The sequence below is a fragment of the Esox lucius genome, chromosome 12 (assembly GCF_011004845.1).
Source record: "Esox lucius isolate fEsoLuc1 chromosome 12, fEsoLuc1.pri, whole genome shotgun sequence".
Taxonomy (NCBI): domain Eukaryota; kingdom Metazoa; phylum Chordata; class Actinopteri; order Esociformes; family Esocidae; genus Esox; species Esox lucius.
This window is the reverse complement of record NC_047580.1, coordinates 21,078,709-21,097,179: the sequence shown is the minus strand read 5'-3', so window position 1 is coordinate 21,097,179 and position 18,471 is coordinate 21,078,709.

Sequence of the window (18,471 nt, the reverse complement as noted above, 5' to 3'; positions counted from 1 at the left end):
ACTGATGGCACTTGTTGAAACTCACATAGATTAGTTGATAGCTGTAGGCTAGGGGCACAATCCAGTCTCCCTTAGTGGAGCCCATTAAATAATCTAGAAGGCTGACAAATCCTAAATAGATCTCTTTCATTTTTAGTCCAATTTGCAAGATTGCAACAGTGGTACTCTACATGCAATCCACTTGTGAAACCAGTTGCTTCATGGTAGCTTGCCATCCACAACAAGAACTAAACAGCTTGCTCAAACGACTTAAGTGATATTATCTCCCTAAAGAATGGTACTGCACAGAAGTCAGCAAAGATCACCCTTAAATTATTGATCTATAATTGATTTGAAGTTTATAAATAAAATTCAAAACAAGCCTAGTTCTAACAAGTCTACCACATTTTTTATCAACAATAGATTGGGATATATGCAGTGACCTAGAAACATTGTGAATGAGTGATATAAACAGGTGAATGTATTCGGCAACACAAACACATTTGGAATTACTGGTGAACTGCACCATAATGAAATACTTACAACTTGCCAGATTTGCCTTAAAAATTGCATTGATTGTAATGTGTGGCAAAGGAAATAAATTATCATGTGCTAGGCAAGTGCGAGGCAAACCATATAATAATACCTTGTCAGGACTGATGAAGACTAAGCAATTCCACCCACAAGACAATTAACCAGATCGAACCGATAAAGAACTCCCACACATCTCAGATCAGCCATGTCAATCTAATGGAGGTGTAGAAATTTGTCATGATACGGCCTGAGCGAGCGTGAGGTCTGTGAGAGAGAACCAGTGTGGCATCATGACATGGTGTAAGAGGTGGGGGCGATCACCACTGAGGTCTGGATGTCTCTTTTCAGTGCTGCAGTGTCTCCTACAGCGTAATGAGGCCTTATTCATTCAGATCAGGGTGAATGATTATCTCATCACTTCCATTCTCCTAAGAACTCATCCATGCTCACCCTCTCAATCTTTACCACGCCAAGTAAATGTACAGTATGGTAATAATGGCCATCTCTCAGTGTGAGATTGTTCAATATTCTGGCAGAAGCAATCTGGAAGGAACAGGCAAGTATTAGGGACAGCAGTTTATAACAACTAGTCATACACGATTCTGTGGCAATCCACCAACACTGAAAGACTTGATTGAATAACTGGGATCATTTTTATTTCATTTCTGGATCATCTTTTCCCTTTAGATTGTGCAATACTCCCATCAGCAGCATATCTGCGACATTAGAACAGCCTAATGTCTCTCTCTCTCTATCTCTCTCTCTCTCTCTCTCTCTCGTTCACTCTCTCTCTCGTTCACTCTCTCTCGTTCACTCTCTCTCTCTCGTTCACTCTCGCCCTCTGTGCAAAGACTAGTTGCCTAGCAATGAAGTCTTGAATTTTATGGTCTGCAAGGCTTACATGCAGAAAAAAAAACAGACAAAACCCAACAGGATTAGATCTGGATAGTGTAGCTGTCACAAGGGTTTCCAACCAGGCCACCTGGTGGAGAGATAGAGCATCAGAAATATTCAGGTTTGAACCACAATAGTGAAAAAAACACAAGGAAACAGTGTTTCAACAAACAATATGGATATTAACTTACAAAAGGAATACATGGAAAAGCATAAAATAGTGTAATCTACTCACAAATAAGCTATGATGGAATGTATTCAACAAAAAGATAGACAGAGAGAGCTTAATTTGCTACAATGGCTGCTGCAAGCAATGACTCCCCTGAAGAGCTGCATGATAAAATGTTGTTGTATGGGAATATCCAAACATACATTTTCAAGCCTGAATACAGCGTTTAAAAAACAAGATGCTGACACAAGCAATATTGGGCTAAATCTGACTAGTGTTATTTGACCACTGTACAGCAATGGCTATGAGAGAGCATATCTGTTGTAAGAGAGTGGGACCAGCATCGGTTTTTGTTTTCAAATATCTCCAGCACAGAATATGATAGAATTTGTGTGTTAGATTATCTGAGTTTCAATACTCACATGAATGAGGGGTGTTGCATGGTACTGCTAGCTGGCTAATTTTACAAGTACTTATTATCACCAGTCCTGCTATCATTGTGCTTACTAACGTTAGCTAACATTTGTGTTTAAATTTAGCTACTGCTTAATAACGTTTACCAATGTAAACCGGCGTGCTTGTGAGGTTGGGAGCATTCAAGGAACTTACCCAGCTCATGAAGGGCCCTGAAGATGCTACATTAAGGTGGATGATGCTTTGGAAGAACTGCAAACTTGAAATGTCATTACATTGTTCGTTATTTATAACATTGCCAAGCACAATAATTAACAGTTGGCAATATGTTTAGTAAGTTCTTTTTCTTTTTCTTCTATCATTAGGAGCATGATATGAAATTTGGGGTAAATTATAGTGTAATATAATTGAGAAAAGGCCCTTGTCTGCACTATGCTTCTTTGACTTAGCACTATGTTCTTTGACTCTACATGTTACATAAGACTTAGGAAACGTAGGCTGGACCAAAAAGAACACAAAATATATTTGGTAACAAAAAATATTTTTTTCCTTTCTGGAGAATAGAAGCATGTCTATTGGACTTGTGTGGTCATGCAGGAGTGCTTTCAAACATCAGTAACCACACTCACAGTAAGTCGTATAATTACTTTAATGGAGTCCACACACAGTAAAGGTGTTTCACATGGTTTCAGGTGAAATCCACCTGTATCTGGAAGGTGGTAAGTACAGTCTGAAAGCACAATTCCCTTTTAACGTAACGCAGAATCCTGTGTCAGTTGCTGCTGTAATCCGCTGATTGAAAGCATAACAGATACGTTGATCTACCAACTGATTTCCCATAACACTCACTTTAGATTTAGTTACAGCATGACTAAAATGTTATGATAAATAAAAGAAGTTAAGCAAGCTGTTCATGTTAGACAATGTAGACATAGCTATCTAGGTCTCGTTTGTGGGTCTCGCAAGTTGGAGACGTGGGCAGCAGCAGCTCTGAAACAGTTGTCAACTACCATGTTTTATTATCCAATTTAACAGCAAGTGTATTTCCATTGTGAATAGATTTTCACATTGTGTCCATTTAAACAAATTGTATATGTTCCTGCCAGCTAGTTAAGTCCTAAAAACAAACTTTCCCTAAGCACATGTAAGCTTGCTAGTTTGATGTCAAGCCAAAATGTTGCTGTTGTTAACTCTCTGAGCCTCTCTGGAAATAGCTTCTGTGTTCTTGGACATCTTTTGTTAAGGGCTGTAAAGCGTGCTGACAGTGCTAGGACAGCTTTCTAACTATCAATATTGGAGATGGCTCGTTCCTCTGTATTTTCTTTATTTTCTTACTTGATGGAGCACACTTTTTTCTGGGTAACAACCAGGCCTTAGAATTCACGATTTTAAGGGAACTTGGCCTTAAGTGTGGGTACATAATTTGCCAGGGCACCAAGGCCTTCAGCAAAGGCCATGAAGCAAAATAGTCGTACGTTGTTTTTAATAAAAAAACGTACATTGAGAAGAACATAGTTACTGTAGTGATTTAAGAAAGCTTGTGTGTCCTCCTCATGCATTATTAACTAATGAAAAATAAATCATAATTGACATACATCACTAACCTTACCTCCAAGTTCTACCTTTGTGCTTCTGTAACAGTTATTAGACCGATGTTAGTTAGTTCAGTGTTAATCCCTTGTCAAGAAAGCCCCAAATCACCTTTAATGTAAAACTTTTTGTCTAATAAACCAAGGTATCTTAAGCTAGGGTGGTCATACCGTTATGACAGTTGCAGGGCTGATTTAGAAGTCTAATTTAGCACAGATAGCTAGCTATATTTCAAATTAAAGCAAAATGAAATACAACAGAAATTAGGAAAGTAACTAACATGCTAATGAGGCAAAATATATGTCATCACTAAAGTAATTCTAGATAAGCAATTTATTGTAGGATGGCCCAATTATATTTAGTGTAGCTAGGTCTAAGTTCAGATTCAGAAGAGAGAGAATGATAAATGCTAGCTAGCATGCTATCCAACTGTAAAGACAGAAACGTTAGTTACCCTACTAAACACTAAACACATTTTTCAAAAAGAGACATCTAGGTAGCTGTTGAACGGTCACTAACTAGCTAACTCAGAAAATAACTTCACCGATTAAATTTGAGTTAACATTAACTAAAATGGAACACCAACAAAAAGCACCATACCGTAACTATAGTGTAGTGCTTTCTTTTTTATTTGAATGACGCGCTGTTTATGCAGATGTATCTTTACTTCGGCGCAATTACTTCAACAACTTCCATAACTGATGGTCACGAGTGGGCGTTGGCCAATTGAGATTTCTGAGTTTCTGCCTGTGACTGGTGCTTCGTATCACAGTGATGGGAAAGAGCAGTGTCAAAATATATTTTTTCCCAGCCCTACAAGGGTACAAAGGCAACTTTGGCCGCAATAATTTCTTCAAGAAGATGAGCATGACAGCCACTCAAGGAAGCCACCTTGAAATGTAAGCCCAGGTAAGGACTCTTAATGGGTGTTTCCAGTAAAGGGGTGCAAAGGACTCCAAAAGTGTTTGGTTCAACATCCATTAAAAAACCAACCTTACTCTTACTGGAATCCCTCTTAGGCAACTAACAGAAAGTCATCCAATTATTTTACAACTTAAAGTTAATATTAATGATGATACTGTTAAGAAAATGGCAAGCCGTGTCAGATTTTCAAGAAAGAAGTGAAGACGATGAAGGATATGGTGAAACTAATAGCTATACAATCTTCTTGAGTACAGTAATGATGATCTTAGGAAAGTGGTACACAGAATTCTGGCCAAGATCACTTCAGAAGACAAGGTGAAACTTGGTTTCCTAGTGGACACGGTGCATAAGATCGGATTTCCACTAGATGACAACACAATGCAGCCTGTCATTATATAAATTACTATAGGCACTTCTGAAACAAAATATGAGGAGAATCCCACATATGTCCTGAAATAGAGACAACTCAGGTTTGAAAGAAGATCTGACATGTCAAGAGAGCTGTGTACATTTAGCTCTATTTATTTTGTTAATAACAGGTTTGAAGTTAAGTTCCTTTTTATCTGTGAAGTTGTGTAGCAATTGCTTTCTTGTTGATGTTTGCTGTCTTAATTCTAGAAGGGGTGTGGTTTGTACCTGCCTATTTAGTATTAATAGTAAACTTAACCTGCTACTTAGTTTGCTGCACTGGATAGTTTGCTCAGAGAAGTGAAGGGCTTTTTCATTTTGATGCTTTGTTGGCTTTGTCTTGCAAGCAATCAAGTAGTTTGTTTTTGCTCTCAATAGGCCAATTGTGTAGCAATTACTTTGTTGGAGTTGTTTGCTGTCTTAATTCACTGCCAGTCTGTTAGGGGTGTGGGTTTGTCCCTCCAATGGCTGCTCTTAGTTAGCATGAGTATTTAGGCTGCCTAGTTCCTTAAAGCGGTAATTTGAAGCAGCATCTTTTCTAGCGGCGTTGTTGTCGACCTGTAGCTAAGACCATCACTGAAAGGCAGTTCTGCTGAGTTCTGCAGACTGTGGACTGTCGCTAAAACAAAGACAGTTCAGCCAATTTGTTCTACAGCATTATGACAGTCGCCGCAACACATAAGTTCTTCTGCTGAGTTCTTCAAGGAAAGTACCTAGCAAGCAACAGGCCAGCAGCCCACCGGCGTCTGTCAGCTGCGGGGCACTTTTCTTTATAGCGCTCATCGTGGCCGGGCCACCTGCGGGCTGCTTGTATTACAATGCCTTCCAACAATATCCTGATCAGCGGCTCGCCCATTGCTCGATGGCGGCTAGGTGCTTTTTTTGCACTAAATAAGCAAGGGCTGGAATCCAAGCGTTGTGGTTTTGTGCTGGAGCTGTGTCAATCACATTTCACGGCAGGTCCCCTGAACCTCAGCAACATCTTCTCCCACCTGTACAGTCAGCTGCCCCTCTCAGGTACCTGGTGACCTGGTTCTGGACAGTTGTCAATGGCAGCCCAGGTGGAAGGATTCTTCCTTATTACTACAGTAATCAGATATTGTACTTAAGTTTCTCACTTCCATAATCTCTCACATGAAGCATTATTTCATGGTATTGAATCTAAATTTAAAATTAATTAATTATGTTTAGTTTTTTGTAGGCACTATGCTTCACATAACTCAACATTGCATGGTGCATAACAATACCCTGTAGCTGTGGTACAGTATTTTGGCGATACACAAAAAATTATTTGAGATGGCTTACCACCCAGCAAAATGTTGTTGAAAAGATGTTTGAAAGGACCACTATGCCCGTCGTCTAATTTACGTTTGGTTTTGACTGAATGTTGAAAGTATCGGGTTTTCAGAAAAGACGGCTTTCTGAGGTCACTGAAAGGACATTGGCCCTCATTTATCAAAAGTGCGTACACCAAATTTCCAGCGTACACCTGGCGTACACCCAAAACCACGGTGACTTTGAGATTTATCAATATGGACGTTGGCGTACGGCACTCTCAAATCCTACGCCAGCTCAGGAGGTGGTGTACGCACGTTTTGAGTTAGTGCGGAAATGCGCAGAAAAAAATATTCTAACGCACTGACAAACTAAAAGATATGATATATTATGACCCACTGTAAAAAAAACAACAACATAATTACAAACTTCAGTGTTTATTTTTGTGCAACATGGACTTCAAGGTTTTATTTGTGTGACTTTACCAAAGCATTTGATTTAAATGTATTCCTTCAGATGCGAGCCTATGCGCTTTACATGACGTTTCAGGGTTAGGCCCGGCAGTTGCGCACGGACTGGGTTCAGTAATAAAAGGCTTTTAATGACCAAAATATAATTCAGACTGACAAAATAATAAAAATCACATTCTTCTTCTTTTAAATAATAATAATAGAAATAATAATAATAACGACATTCTTCTTCTAATTAACAATAAACGTCATTAATAATAAATATCATTAAATAATAAGACGAATATTACAAATTGTCATGCAATTATTAATGTGAATGAATGGTACTCCACATCACATCATCTTTTATTCCGCTTTTTAAACTGCCAAATGAAACTATTTTATTTATTTCTACCTCCCTGGTGATCGTCTCAATCTCCACGTCAGAGAAGTTTCTCTTTTTTGCCGTCTTCCGTGTGTCCATGGCGTAAAATGAGGGCGTGGGGGAAGCGGAGACTTGAATATATAGAGGCGTGTTATTCTAATGACGATCGTTTTCAGCCGCGGCATTTATCAAGGGCAGGTATTGTGTACACCTGGATTTTAAAGGCACGCACACCTTCATAAATCAGGCGGTGAGAGGAGTGTAAGCAAAATCTTACGCCAACATATACGCCCGTTTTTACGCAAGAATGATAAATGAGGGCCATTGTCCTCAGATATTTAAAAATATGTATTTCTCACAAAAATGTCCAGGGGTGACATGAAGGGCAGTGCAGTTGGCTAGTTAGTAATCAAACTAGGTTGCCTTGCTTCATCACGCTCAAGCGTCTCATCAGATGTAAATTGGAAGACACATCTCAACATCGACATACCTGAGTTTGCAAAGAAATGCTGCAAGGATATTAATATTATTATTTCATTTTCTTTTTAAAATGGTGAGAAACATTTGGTAAATGTAAAAAAGACATGTCATATTCTAATTCATTTTAAACAAACCACATGGTGCTTTGTGTCTGTATTTGTTAGAGAATTTTACTATTTTATTGGAATAAGATTTTATAACATTTATTTTATAACTTTAATGTGCTTTACAGTTAAGAATAATCTCAAATATCTAAAAGTGCATGAAATATATATATATATATATATTTGTAAATACAAAGCCGATTCCAAAAAAGTTGGGACACTGTAAATATTGTGAGTAAAAAAGGAATGGAATAATTTACAAATCTCATAAACTTATATTTAATTCACAATAGAATATAGATAACATACCGAATGTTGAAAGTGAGCCATTTTGTAATGTCATGCCAAATATTGGCTAATTTTGGCTTTCATGAGAGCTACACATTCCAAAAAAGTTGGGACAGGTAGCAATAAGAGGCCGGAAAAGTTAAATGTACAGATAAGAAACAGCTGGAGGACCAATTTGCAACTTATTATGTCGATTGGCAACATGATTGGGTATAAAAAGAGCCTCTCAGAGTGGTAGTGTCTCTCAGATGTCAAGATGGGCAGAGGATCACCAATTCCCCCAATGCTGCGGCGAAAAATAGTTGAAGAAATATCAGAAAGGAGTTTCTCAGAAAAAAATTGCAAAATTTGAAGTTAATTTTGGAAAACTGTGACGGCCATGTCATCCGGACTAAATAGGACAAGGACAACCAAGTTGTTATCAGCGCTCAGTTCAGAAGCCTGCATCTCTGATGGCATGGGGTTGCATGAGTGCGTGTGGCATGGGCAGCCTACACATCTGGAAAGGCACCATCAATGCTGACAGTTATATCCAAGTTCTAGAACAACATATGCTCCCATCCAGACGTCGTCTCTTTCAGGGAAGACCTTGCATTTTCCAACATGACAATGCCAGACCACATACTGCATCAATTACATTGTCATGGCTGCATAGAACAAGGATCCCGGTACTGAAATGGCCAGCCTGCTGTCCAGATCTTTCACCCATAGAAAACATTTGGCGCATCATAAAGAGGAAGGTGCGACAAAGAATACCTAAGACAGTTGAGCAACTAGAAGCCTGTATTAGACAAGAATGGGACATTCCTATTCATAAACTTGAGCAACTTGTCTCCTCAGTCCCCAGACATTTGCAGTCTGTTATAAAAAGAAGAGGGGATGCCACATAGTGGTAAACATGGCCTTGTCACAACTTTTTTGAGATGTGTTGATGCCATGAAATTTAAAATCAACTTATTTTTCCCTTAAAGTGATACATTTTCTCAGTTTAAACATTTGATATGTCATCTATGTTGTATTCTGAATGAAATATTGAAATTTGAAACTTCCACATCATTCCATTCTGTTTTTATTCACAATTGTACAGTGTCCCAACTTTTTTGGAATCGGGTTTGTATTTGATTGTATCTTTTCACGTGACAACACTGAAGAAATTACACTTTGCTACAATGTAAAGTAGTGAGTGTACAGCTTGTATAACGGTGTAAATTTGCTGTCCCACAACACACAGCCATTTATGTCTAAACCGCTGGCAACAAAAGTGAGTATACCCCTAAGTGAAAATGTCCAAATTGGGCCCAAAGTGTGGCCACCACTGCCTTAAACCTCTTGGGCATGGAGTTCACCAGAGCTTCACAGGTTGCCACTGGAGTCCTCCTCCATGACGACATCACGGATCTGGTGGATGTTAGAGATCTTGTGCTCCTCCACCTTCCGTTTGAAGATGCCCCACAGATGCCCTATAGGGTTTAGGTCTGGAGACATGCTTGGCCAGTCCATCACCTTTACCCTCAGCTTCTTTAGCAGGGCAGTGGTCGACTTGGAGGTGTGTTTGGGGTCGTTATCATGTTGGAATACTGCCCTGCGGCCCAATCTCCGAAGGGAGGGGATCATGCCCTGCACAGTACATGTCACAGTACATGTTGGCATTCATGGTTCCCTCAATGAACTGTAGCTCCCCAGTGCCAGCAGCACTCATGCAGCCCCAGACCATGACACTCCCACCACCATGCTTGACTGTAGGCAAGACAGACTTGTCTTTGTACTCCTCACCTGGTTGCCGCCACACACGCTTGACACCATTTGAACCAAATACGTTTATCTTGGTCTCATCAGACCACAGGACATGGTTCCAGTAATCCAGTCTGCTTGTCTTCAGCAAACTGTTTGCGGGCTTTCTTGTGCATCGTCTTTAGAAGAGGCTTCCTTCTGGGACGACAGCCATGCAGACCAATTTGATGCAGTGTGTGGCGTATGGTCTGAGCACTGACAGGCTGACCCCCCCACCCCTTCAACCTCTGCAGCAATGATGGCAGCACACATAAGTCTATTTCCCAAAGACAACCTCTGGATATGGCGCTGAGCACGTGCACTCAACTTCTTTGGTCGACCATGGCGAGGCATTTTGCTCAAATTATTATGATACAAAAGTGCCTAGGCCCATATACCGCATCATTTTGTACTAGGTATCCAATCTTTTAATGACACATGTTCCAACCACTCCCTTCTATCCATTCAAGGGCTATAAATCCTGTCACTTTTATTCAACCTTCTAACATTTTAGACTTGTCAGGTTTTAATATATTTGTGGGGATTTCTGACTAGGATGTCACAACTGTTGCACAAGTTTCTAGCAAAGAAAAACATTCAGTAACATGTTGAACATCTGTACAAATGGTAGAGTGTATGCAGGTAGATTGTATGTTAGTTAAACATTTAGCAGATTAATAATAACTCCTTGCCATTATTTAATGAATGAACAGGCTTTTATCATACATTTTCTAGCATTTTTATAATTTATTGGACAGGTAAGTGGAGAGTTTCAAAATGCAGGGGGCTGGATCTGAAACCATGCTACAGCAGTAGCCTAAATGTGGTGGCGACCCAGTCAGCTGGAACACGTCGGGCCACATGACATAATAACTTTTAAAAGATCAATAATCTATAGATTAATATAATTGGAATATTTTCCAGTTATTTGATCCCTTCACCACTTATTGGAAAAAAAACTAGAAAAATAATAAATGGGCCTTCATTACGTTGCTGATGGCTCCGTTTGAAATCGAAAATCAAAACCAGGTAACAGACAGATACAGTTGTTGTCCTGTAACCCACTAATCTGTGTTTCGTTTGGACATCATAAACGAGAAACGAGAAAACCTCTGTGTATGAAAATATTTTTGGGGAAAACATTGATAGACCATTAGTGAAACATAGTTATCTACTTATAAACAATTAACAGAACATGGAATTAACAATAAATCATGAGGACCCACTGAGCTGGAGGAAGGCGTATAAATCCTACAAGTGACGAGTCAGTTGTTCAACAGTCTTATAAATAAAACCTCTGTGAATGTTCTCATATAAATATGTGTCTAGTGTCACAATCAATAATCAATTATCTGTATTTATTATTGCAACCTGAGCCCAAATATCAGTTATAAACATGTACTGAAGTATATTATTCTGCCTGACTTGATCTATTTTTCTCTGCGATCATAAATAGCTGTTGGTCATAGCACTTAGCTGGAGGTCCAGTGATTAAACAACTTGTAGACATCTGCCGGCAACGGTTCAAGTACACGATACAGTTGTGAAGCAAACTGTATGCACTTTTTTAACTACATTTATCAATTCCCCCTCACAATCTCTTTCCACACACGTTCCGTCATCCTTCATTTTCTCTTCCCCTTCCTTGCAAGGTACCTGTATTTCTTCTGTCACTTATTACCTTCCCGCTCTACTTTTATCTCGTAAGACTTACATGAGTAGTTCATTCATGCGAACACAAATATGACAGACGTACCTCATCCCACATCTACATGTTAGTGTTTTTCCCCCCTGTTGCTCCTCCTTTGGCTCGGATTACTTTGATCAGCTGACTAGAACTGTTTCTTTCAGGAAATCTGCATTGACATGAAACAAGAAAAGATAGGGTTTGGGAATCAGTATAGCAAAATCCAACTTGAATGTCAACAAAAATTACAAACATCTACTTCTCAATATTCCACTGTATGAGCTAGGTGAAACAACCAAACAGTTCAGTAGTAAGTGCATTCTAATCAATGAATCCTGGAAATAAAACCATATCAATATTTTCTTTTAATGTGGTGGCATTGGAGCTATTTCAGGTACTCTATGAAGTTTTCAGATATTTTCTGAAGATGGGCAGAGACTCTTATATAGTAGCCTCCAAGGGAAGCTGGTCACACCATTGAGATACCAAGACAGAGAAGAGTTCCCCATAGCGGGAGTGACGTCCAAGAGCCCAGAAATGGCTGAATGAGAGGCTGGGTAGGGATGTATTACCTTTAAGTAGAGAGAAGCTACTGTTGTTGGTTCATAGGAAATAATCATAGCCTTGAAGTGGATTCAAGCTTCAGATCCCCTCAACCACAGATGAGGTACAGCTCCAAGAATAATGCAATTTGAAGAAAATAAAAAGATGTGCTGTGATTTTGGCAAAATGAACTCTATTACTTTCCATTCCATACAGTAAAAATCTTTGTGGCTAGTTCTAAAATGATGCATTATAACAGATTTATTCTATCTTAATGTACTTCCGAGAGACTCGCTAAAGAGTTTATTTACTCTCAGATCTGTTTGACATACTCTACTTTCCAAACTACTGGATGTACATAAATCCTGTGTCTCCCCAAATCTTTTTAATAATTTCAGAGACTCAATTGTATTGTAGATTATGTATTGAGCAGTTTTTTTCGTATTTTCTTTCTTGGTTTACATAATGACATTATATAGGACATAGGCAGCCAGAAGCCATTTTTCTCTTTGGAACACTTGAATGGAGCATATCTATTTAAGGAAGTGGGTTAGTGGTGAAAAGAACAAGATAGATTTAGAAAAAAAAAAGTATACATTAAGATATTTACTACTTCGCCGTGCTACTCCCAGAGCCTCTCCTTCCTGGAATCTACACATTCTGCAATAATATTATATTGTATGTTTATCTTGGTAGTTTCCTCAGCTTTCAGTCTAATGTAAAGATATCAACTACGGTTTTGTGGAAAGATTCATGATTACATATCGATTCTAAAATGTATCACCTTGATATATTCTTGGCAGAATATAGTTTCTGTCCAGATACTGTAGATTCCATGTCACAGTAAAAAATTATGCAGATATAACATTGATTCAACAAGTGTGTGCCCTGTGGGAAGGAGGGATCTACAACATTCTTACTTTAAAAATCCAGTGTCTTGGAATTTTCATACCATTCAGTAAAATGTGTCCTTTTTCAACATTGTATGAGGATTTCTGCATGAAAAATGTGCTGCCAGACAATACAGAATTTAAATTTACCAGACGTCTGCATTATCATGAGCCAGTTAAAATCCTATGTATTGCTTTAAATGACTTTGAGCTCATTCTTTCATAATTCTTTTATAAGCACTAAATAAATGTCTAACAAAGCATCCATAACGGTATGCCATTCATTACCAGAATTAAGAACTGTCCTTTGGCATGAGCCATGGACCTGTTGTGTTAAAGGATGGCGCATGCCGTATGCCGCATGCTCAAGATAGAACCTTGGAACCTAATTATAACAGCCATGAACGTAATTTTTTTTAATGTGGTTTTCTTCTGGAACCAAATGTTTAACCACACACACACACATACACGTTTTTTAACATCAACATCAGTGAGTGAGTGACCGACTGACTGAGCCATGTTAAATAGCACAGTGGTTAGAGAAGCTGACTTGTGAACTGTAGGTCCCGAATATGAATTATTCCGTATAGATGAAAACTTATACGGAATGACTAAAACCGTAGGTATCTAAGATATAGTAAGCCTGAATTAAAACAGTTTACGGTTATATTACGACTGTTTCTGGTGGATTTTCGAAGTACGCATCCATGCCTGCGTTTTGGTTCAGGACAAACCCATTTGCTGGCTAAAACATACAGTAGTTACGTTATAGTAAGCCTTAACTGAAACTGTATACAGTTATATTGCCTTATATTGACTGTTTCTGGCATGTCATCTTCAGTTTTCAGAAAATGAATAAAGTGGATTTCATACTCAAGCACTGGTTTGAAACCCTTAATTTGGAGGAGAAACTTGAAGTAAAGCGACTTGGTGCCCATCAGCCACGGGATATTGTCATCACTCAAATGGCTGGTAAAAGTAACCGTGGGTTTAACGTGGAGTTTAACGGTTAGCATACAAAAGAAGGCACTCTTCTGTTTTCCATGTCTGCTATTTGGTGGGGATGGTACTTGGTCGAGGACGGGTCACAAAGATTTGAAACATCTTTCTGAGAGGATTGCAAAACATGAGAGCAGCGGGAGTCATCTGGACAATGCTGTGAAATTGGGTTTACTTGGAAGGGTAAATGTCGCAGCCCAAGTTGACAGTGCATACAGGCATAACAAACAGGTGGAGGAAAACAGGTACGTTCTCAGTCGGATCATAACATGTATTAAACTGTGTGGAAAATGTGAAACCGCACTGCAGGGGCACGACAAGTTATTTCTTCAGTTTAGCCTGCTTAATCTAATGCTGATGGCTGCTTGGACGCATTGGGACGACAATGTTTTTTGTGTGTGTTTTTCTATTACTCAGGGTATATTGATACTGGGTTGATGTTGGTGATGTGTCAACATGTTTGAGGTGTAAGCAGCTGCTTATGGTCTTTTCGTTAAAGCAGTCACAACAGAGCTAATATTCCACAACAGTTGTAATCCACTGAATGTCAAAATGCCTAATATGAGGTAAATTCATGTCTGATGTTAGAAAAGGTCAACTTTAGAACCATAACAAAACACTTGAAATATGTACAGTTGTGCTCATAAGTTTGCATAGACTGGCAGAAATTGTGAAAATCGGGCATTGATTTTGAAGATATGAATGATCATGCAAAAAAAACGGTCTTGTGTTTAAGGATAGTGATCATATGAAGCTATTTATTATCACAAATAGTCAATGGGTTTGTTAGCTCTCACGTGGATGCACTGAGCAGGCTAGATACTGAGTGATGGGGAGCAGAAAATAACTGTCAAAAGACCTGCATAACAAGATAATGGAACTTTATAAAGATGAAAAAGTATATAAAAAGATATCTAAAGCCTTGCAAATGCCAATAAGCACTGTTATGTCACTTATTAAGAAGTGGAAAATTCAGGGATCTCTTGATACCAAGCCAAGGTTAGTTAAACCAGTTGCCAGATAGATGCCTTTACTGCGCCAATGCCACAAAAAAGCTTGGTTACAATATGCCCAACAACACCGTGACACGCCTTACAGCTTCTGGCACACTGTAATTTGTAGTGACGAGACCAAAATAGAGCTTTATGGTCACTACCATAAGCGCTACATTTGAAGAGGGGTCAGCAAGGCCTGCAGTAAACAGAATACCATCCACACAATGAAACATGGTGGCTCACTGATGTTTTTGAGGTGTGAGTTCTAAAGGCATGGGGAATCTTGTGAAAATGTATGGCAAGATGAATGCAGCATGTTATCAGTTTGTTATACAATTTGTATTATCAGAAAATACAGACAATTTGTATTCTTCTGCATGAAAGCTACACATGGGACGCTCTTAGACTTTACAGCATGACAATGACCCTAAGCACAAGGCCTAGTTGACCCTCCAGTGGGTACAGCAGAAAAAGGTGAAGGTTCTAGAGTGGCCATCATAGTCTCCAGACCTTAATATCATCGAGCCACTCTGGGGAGATCTTAAACGTGCGGTTCATACAAGACAACTATAGATGATCATTGCATGACCTGGAGACATTTTGCCAAGACGAATGAGCAGCTATACCACCTGCAAGAATTCCGGGCCTCATAGACAACTATTAAAAGACCAGCTCGCTGTCATTGATGCTAAGAACTAAGGATATGCAGACTTTTTCTTTGTTGTCATGTTTTGTTGTATGTTTGTGCCATTCTGTTATGACCTACTGTTGAATTTGAATCCCATAAGAAATAAAAGCCGTGTTTTGCCTGCTCACTCATGTTTTCAAATGGTACACATATTACTAATTCTCCAAGGGTATGCAAACTTTTGAGCACAACTGTACATCTCTAGGTTTTACAAGACAAAGCAAAGGTGTCCCATTGCAGGTGTGACTGAGCAACGAAACAAAGGTTGTGTAGAGAGAACCACTGTCCCTACACATCTATAATGCTTAATGCAACATGGCTGACATTCATAAGCAATATTATGCAAACATAAGGTCCACTAAGGAGCTGCGTGCTTACTAAAACACAGACATTCCTCTGTAAAACAGTGGTTTCCAACCTGTGGTACTAAAGACTTGAGTAGACTCACGAGAATATACGTTTACAGGTAAAATGCACATGAGGGAGTACTTCAGGGTTCTACAGGCTGAGCAAAATGTTGTTGGTGCTACAGAAACCAAAAGAGGAAGGGAACCACTGCTGTAAAAGAGGCACTATACTTCTCTGTGTTTCTGGATAATATTATATCTACAGGATACTTTTCACAATCTACTGAAAAAAAAGTACTGGAAGTCCAATTTCAGTTTAAATACATTTCACATATTGTAATCAGCCATACCAAAACTAGAATAGTGTGTTGGTGATTTACCCCATACCTAATCATGTGAGTTTTTCTGATATATTGCTATTTGGTGTGTCAGATTATTTGCTTTTTTTGTACATTTTCTGCATTGAATTTTGTCAGATCCTTTTGTGTGTTGTAGAAATACATAGGGAGTCTGATTGAAAAATATACCTCCAAAGTGATGTGCTTTTCTTCATTGTTTAGTGTGCTAGATAATCAAACATGCTATCATCAGATATGAAAAAGGTATTACCCCGCTAGTTAATTCAACCCAATGAAAGGAATTATTGTTTGGGGCAGGTGTTAGAATACATTGGTAAACAATGAGGCCTGATTTGGGCCACCTCTGCCCAATATAAATCTGACTTAAGTTGTCAGCACACAAGTCCAGACCTAAAACAAGCAGTTCATGCTCAAAATCTCACAAATGTCACTGAGCTAAAGCAGTTCTGCATGAAAGAGTGGGCTTCTCCCACAGTGTTGTGAGAGCTGAACAATAACTACAGGAAGCATTTGGTTGCAGTCATTGTTGCTTAAGAGATCTTCGAGTTTTTCAGACTAAGGGAGAAGGAAATAACTTTTTCACACGGGGGCTTTTGAGAATAAATAAAAGTATCAAAATATTGTTTTGTTTCTTTACTCAGGTTTTCTTTTCACAAAAATAGTTTGAAGATCAGATAACAATCGTTGCCATATACATGCAAACACGCAACTAAAATCAAACAGGGTGCAAATGCATTTTCAAATAACTATTTGTCACAGTTTAAATTCACTACAATGCACCAAATACCTGTTAATGCCTGTCATTGTCAGCATCAAAGGTCTGGCAAATGGTTTTCCAATCTATGTTGTCCAGCTTAACTTGGTCAGTATGACATATAGCAACATGATGTAATTTGTTTTGTGATATTGTTGAGCGCAGCCATGTTTTCAACCTCCTGAGTGCACTAAAGCTCCTTTCCGCTTCAGATGATGAGACAAGTATGACAAGAAGCGACCTGACCAGTCCTTGTTGAATCTTTTCAGCCTCTGCACTTGAACTGAATGAGTGGTTGGGTAAAAACATGAGCAGTTGTACTGTAATGGCTATGGCACACTGCAGCTATTGTAAACCTTGCGATCATTTGGTGCTCGTCTTTCTCACCTCATGCTGTGTTTTAATTACCACCCACGGTTAGAGTCTAATGCTTAACGTTTCTTCTTATTGAATCTCTAGTTGCTAGATGCCAGCCGGTCAAATAATGGGTAAATAAATCACTAGTAAAAGTCAACAAGAGCAATGAGAAGAGAGTATTTCTTGTGTGTGCGCAACACTGATCAGAAGTGGCAGACCGTAATTGTGAACGTGTTCTTTAAACTGTAAGTCAATCACATCTAGAACCTCATCGCATCTAGAAGCATCTAGAACCTCAGTTCTGTAGTATTCCTCAAAATATTTTCAATTTGTACAAATTGTTGAATAGAGTAAAAGTTATTTGGTGATTGTCTGACCTATGGAACTTCGATTGACTCTATGTCCAGGGAATCCACAATGGTTGTTGCCTTCTAAAACGGGGTATTTCTTTTTGCATTAAGGGTAGAGCGAACACATCCAACAGCAGCCTGCATGCCTGAGACAGTCTATGTTCTTTGGAGAGACGTTTTGAGGCACTCCAGCTCTCCAATAACAGCTTCTGCCAGTCCCAATGCAGTTTTGCCTTTTTTAACTGTTGGTGCAGATCATTTGCAGTATCCACAAAACTAGTGAGGACAGTCAAACTGAATGAGGAGTGATTAGATTGTTTCATGTCTGACAGTCAATCTATTTTGACTTTGGAGGTTTGGGGTCAGTAGATCTGATGTCACATGATCTGATGTTACAATTAAACATTTCCTTAAATTATCCTGAATGTCCACACTAGATGCCCAATTGATGTACCCAATCAAGGGAATCTTGGATGAGAACAGCCTGATCAAATCTTTTGTGTGATCAGGTTTACACAGTGTACTCTGTAGTGCACATTCAGGGACAGAGGCAGATTTTTCTTTATTAATGCCTGGGCACCAGTGTTTCCCAGACATGCTGGCAGCTCTATCATACATGGCCACACAATCCTGACAGGGAGGATTTAATCTGATTAGTACATCCATTGCAATCTTGGCAAGGCTCTGTCCTCTGGTTTCAGACACTCCATACAGACCTACAGATTCCTCATGTGGCACATAGTCACAGTCAACATATCTCAACCATATGGAGTCTTTGGGTTCCGTCAATTACAGAAAACAATGAAATTGGAAGCGATTGAATGGTATATGCTATTCTT